Genomic DNA, 6,000 nt, shown 5'->3' on the forward strand with positions numbered 1-6,000 from the left:
GCTCTTTCTGCTTGTTTTTCTGCCTTTCACAATCTAATAAGCTTGGGACAATACAGGTGACCAGTAAGCATAATTAAATCTTTTTCTCCCTATTGGCTAAAAATTACAGAGACTTGGACACCAATAGGGTCTTGGAAGTAATTTATCCTTGATAATGGAGGGTAATAAAAATCCAGCTGGTAGGATGGGGCACCACATAATACTAGGAGCTGTTGGAAAATTTCATTGAATATCCAGTCCCCTTTTATAACTCTATATACGATAGATAAAACAACATTAAATAATTGGTAAAAGGCTGAGTTTTATATTTTTGGATATGACTAATTCAAAATTAAAGATTTGGGGGATTTTCCATTTTTATTTTTAAAGTATTACCATTGAATTTTGTAATAAGTATTAAAAGATGTGGGAGTTGAGGTTTAATAAAAAAATAGCAAAGAAGAATTTCTTGGCACTGTAGAAGGAATTAGATAGAATTTTTTAAAGGGACATGACCACATTAAGGAGGTTTTCTAAAAAAAACTATTTATAAAGCAGTATTGTATACAGATTATGATTAGGTAGAGGAGATGGGGTTTATGGTATCAGAAGCAATATAGTTTTAAGAATAATTTTTCATTTTTAGAAAATGTACTGAGAGGAGTAATAATTAGCATTTTTATACCTGTTTTTAAACATTAAAAGAAATTTGTAGTTGTAGATGTATATAGAATGCCTTTATTTTATTTGCTTATTTGTATGTAATGCTGAGGATCAAACCCAGTGCCTTACACATGCTAGGCAAGAGCTCTGCCACTGAGCCATAGCCCTAGCCCTGCACAGGTCTTTTAAGTTTTCAATGTGCTTTCATGTTTTCTCTCTGAATCCTCTAACAAATATACAATGTCTTTGATTCTGGAAAGTATACATAAACTCAGCACCAGAGTTCCATTGCCTGAGCATGCACATACATATATGTCTTTGCTTGTGTGTGTATGTGTTGCTCTGGAGGTGGAGAAGGTTTTTGTGACAGAGAATAATGATAAGGAAAGGGCATTATGGTTTTGGAAACAGAAAAATAAACTTAAGAAACTAAAAACTAAAGTGAACAAAAGAGGAGGGTTTGGAATGAGAATGATCAGATTGGTGCAGCCAAGGTTCAAATTAGAATCAAGACACATAGTTCTATCTTTGCTAATCAGCAGCTTTTTATATCTTTAGAAAATAGTTTACCTCTATCTAAGGTCTGTTTCCTCATATGTAAACAAAGGCATTAGTTGAACTCTTTGAGATCAAATTCATTGAAATTTGTTGTGATTAAATAACAGTAATGATGATAATTTTAATTTTAAAATATTTTTCTGCATAAGGAACATATATTACTTTTATAATGAGCATGTTACTTACATTTCCATAAATAAAAAGATTAATTTGAACCCTCTGAGGTTTTCATTCCCTCAATATCCAGAGGTTTTTTTTTTTTATCAATTTATGCCATTTCAACCTTTGAAAAGGCCTCACGGCAAATTTTCTTAAAGGACAGTGATCCATCAAATACTAAATTAAACTTTATAAAATTCTGAGATGGAATAATAGTTTTGAAAGAAATCTCAGTATATCTTCTTTTCACAAAAAGGTATTATTTCATTAAAGAGGAAAATGGGCGATGGTTTTGTATCTTTCACTGTGTACTTGAATTCTATTATTATACCTCTAGGAGATTGTGAGATATTAATTAAGAAATGTATAAACTTTGTTTATTTTCAGAGTACTTCATTTATCTACTGGATGCACATACTCATTACTTGAAAAAAATAATATCACCACGTAAGATATCTTGGTTTGATAATTATTTGGGTGCTTCTGCATCTTGCTTTTGAATTGTTTAGTCTGTTATCCTAAATGTAACAATAAATATTTGAAGTTTTGCCTCCTGGAAAACATCACATTTATATGTGAAAATTATATCTATAGAGTTGCCCAAAATAAATGATATTTTCTGCTAGAATTGATTGGAAAAATATTTTTGAGTCTGCTAATCTCAAAAAATGCATCCATGAACTTTCAGATTTTATTTGATTTTGGAAGGTCAGCCTAGGTTAGCTTCAACTACTTCTTCAAGGATTATTTTTTTAGGTTTACCTGATCTCCCATCAACTCTGACTTTGAGTTTCCCATTTTCCATCTACACCTTTATCTTCCAATAGACAGTAATGGCCTATTACTGGGCTGTGGCATGCTTAGCATCTCATTCCTTGTGGTCATGAGGTGTGCTTTTTGTATAATCTATTTTGTATTCTCTTCAGCATTAAGATAGATTCATCCTTTAAAAAAACATAATGCAATCCTTGTAAGTCACATTAGAAAACATTAATGTTTTGACTAATTTAAATTGCAAATGAAAAACATTTAGACTATAATTTTCAGTGTAAGAGGATGTAGGGGATCATTAAATGAGTTTAGTTGTTTCTTCTTAGTACCAATTACTTTAGACTTGTCTAATTTGTTTTTTCTTCTTATGTGGGCAATCCCTTGCCTATAAAGAGAGATGTAGAATGATGATTAATTGTGTGTCAGCCCTTCACAAGGAGAATCATCTAAGCTAAAATTGAACAATAAGGGTAAAATGGATTAGGAAAAACAATTAGGTAAAATGGATCACGTTTGTGTCAGGAATCCTTTTGTACTACTTTTTAAAAAATTGTTTCATTTTACAAGTAGTTGACCAGCTTAAACAAGACTGTAATAATAGCAAATTAAATGTATTCATCTACCTATTATAAGCTTATACTTAACTAGTAATTGGATATTTAGGAAATAATTTCTCACTAAAACCTCATAAACTGCATTAAATTGGTTTCTATCTTTGATGTCGCTATCTGGCTTCAGGGAAAATCTAGCAATTTTCTCTTTTTAAACTGTTCATAATTTTTTCAAGTATGAGTATATGGTAGTTCTTCTGATTTCTCTTGTTCATGTATTTCAATCAATATCTTTTGCCTCAAAAATGTTTTGCAAACCATAGCAGTATATAAAAATACTGTGGTGTAAATATTCCCCAAATGCCTTAACCCTACCTTTTTGGTCAAGTTAACTAGCTAGTATCTTCATACAGAAGATCAAAATAACTAATACTTTCGGTTCTCTGCCAAACATAGTTTGGTGACCCAACTAAATGTAAAATTTCAGTCATAGATAGAAACTGCCAGTTCAACACACAAAGAAGTGGGTAATCATTCCATAAACCATTTGTGTTTATAAAATCACTAGTCAAAATATCTCTCCAGAATCAAAGCCTCTGAGACAGGAATCCCCTTTGCTAGCAAAGCAATAAACCTTCGTTTCCCCTTTTCTCAAAAAAAAAAAAAAATCTCTCCAGTAAATTTCCTATATAAGTAATGTCCAGGTTAACTCTGAATGTCAATATTGTTCAAACTGTATAACCCTGTAACCCTCTCAGGGGGAAAAAAAAAACACTTTCCCACTGGAATCTAGTAGTTTTGAAATTGAAGAGGCAGGGAGAAGATTTGTTATTAGTAGCAATAAGTGTTGCCTAGTTTTAAGACACATTGTTTTAGGTGATGAGAATCAAATATCAAAAACACTAAAATTGCCTGTGTTATAATTATGAGTGGGTTTGTACATTTTTTAGAGTTTTGCCAAGCATAAGTCATCATCATCAGATAATTTATTTAACCACTCTAGTAAATATTAAACATTTATTCAATATAAAAGTGAAGTTTACAGGAAGTAAGATTTTTCTGGTAACATTGGAACAATTCCACAGAATGCAGGATGGGTGTCAACCTCACTGTTTCCTATTTAATAGATTATATAAAATCTGAAGATTTCAAATTTGGGTTTTTTTTCCTTTTATCTATTCTTCCCCCTTTTTTTTTAGAACTTGTTTTCTACACTTTAGTCAGCTGATCATCAAATCCTTTGAATTTATGTAAAATAAAGTTATTTCTGAATCTGTGCTCTTGAAATGAAGCCCATCTCCAGCAATTTTCAATTTGACTAGCAGTGAGTTGTTTAATTGGCTAGTGGGTTCATTTGTCCACTTTTCATTATTGATTTTTTCTTTATAATTTTTCAAGTGAGACACAGATCTAAGGGACAGGTCCTACTGCACATTGAGTGTTTAAAAATGGCATCTAAGGATCATAACTGTTATGAGTTGAATAATGTTCCCTCAAAATCAAGTGTTAAACACCTAGCATCTCAGAATGTGAACTTACTTGGAAAAAGGATCAGTACAGATGTAATTAGTTAAGCATAGGTCATACTGAAATATGGGGGCCCTAATTCAGTAGGACTTTTATCCTTATATAAGGGAAAAATTAGGTACAGACACTCACAGAAACAACACCGTGTGAAGGTGAAGGCAGAAATCCACAAGCCAAGGAATACAAAGACCGCCAGAAAACCATCAGGTTCTAGGAGAGACACATGAGACAGATTCTCCTTTATGTCCATGGGAAGGAGTCAACCCCACCAACACTTTGATCTTTGACTTCTAGCCTCCAGAACTACAATAGTTTTCTGTTGTTCTAAGCCAACAAGTGAAGGTACTTTGTTAGATCAGCCTTATCAAACTGATAGAGCAATTAATGTTAATTCCTCAGAAAAAAAAGTAAGTTTTGACTTTTCCCAAGCATTTTTAGGATCAAACATAAGAGAAAGTTATTGTGATTACTGAACTTTTTCTGTGAATTTTTATGAGTCAGTTCCTGTCCATTTGATCATCTACGAAAGAAACTCCCTGTTGGGATGCTTAGTGTATCTAATGTGTATTGAAGTCCCCTTATGAAAGTGCCAAATAACTATTATTAACTGAAAACTTGTTCTTTATATACTTCCCAAGCTGTCTTTCATTCTCATCCTTGAGACCACTTCCAATCATGTGAAGTCACCCTCTTATATAACCCGTGTTTGAAATCCCGTGTTTGAAATTCACAGTGGCTCCTAGTGAGTCATGCCTGGGCATAACCCCCAGTGGTCGCCTCACTTTTAGGCCTCCAGGATCTTTTTGACTTCCAAGATAAGGTTAGAAAAGGACCCCCGAAGCTTTTTGTTTCCGTGAGTTATAGAGACTGATATTTATCTTAAAGATGAAAACCGGTAGGATTCTTCAATGGTCTTTTCATTTGGAATCTGAAAATCTGCAATAACTCAGCTTTTAAAGACCTCATCATATCTATACTCAAAGTATTCAATTCCCCTTTCTTCCAACTCACAATGATTAGGATCCAAGGGATGGTAGCGCTTCACTCACATCGAGATGCTATAACAAAACACTCTGCTCCCGAAAATGCTCCAGAGCCTGGCATGAACACTATGGGTTTGATGTGTCTAAAGCGGGTAGCTTTATACTCACATGGTGATGCTACCACAAAACTATCTTCCCCTAAGATGCTCCAGAGCCTGGAATGAACACCATGTGGTTAAAATGGAAGGAGCATCATCATCTTTTCCCCACAAAAGGTTCTCAACAGATTTCGCTCTGAGTACCCAGGATCGTCAAATGCAGTGGGTGATCTGTTCAAAATGATAAAGGATAAAATACGGAAGCCAAGGACTCTCAAACCTGCAAATGTGTCCTTCCCATATGGGTAAGAAATGGAGGCCTTCCCAGGTACCTGGGTCCCTTCCTGCTGCTGTAACAAAGTTCCTTAGACTGGGTATTTTATTAACAATAGAATTCAGCTTCTGACAGTTCTGGAGACTGGTAAGCCCAATGTCAAAGCACCTTGTTGTTGTATCCTCACATGATGGGAGGGGCAGAAGGATTGAACTCCATCTCTCAAGCCCTGCTTTTTGTTTTGTTTTATTTATTTATTTATTTATTCATTTTTATTTTTTATATACTAGCCGTGGAAGCCAGGGCCTCAGGCATGTCAGGCCAGTACTCTAATACTCAGGAACTTTCAAAGGCATTTGTTTATTTTTTTTTAAGACAGATTCTCACTCAGTTGGTCAGGTTGGGCTTGCATGTGTGGACCTCCTGCCTCATTGTCC

This window comes from Urocitellus parryii, chromosome 1 (genome assembly GCF_045843805.1).
Source record: "Urocitellus parryii isolate mUroPar1 chromosome 1, mUroPar1.hap1, whole genome shotgun sequence".
In the NCBI taxonomy this organism is placed as follows: Eukaryota; Metazoa; Chordata; class Mammalia; order Rodentia; family Sciuridae; genus Urocitellus; species Urocitellus parryii.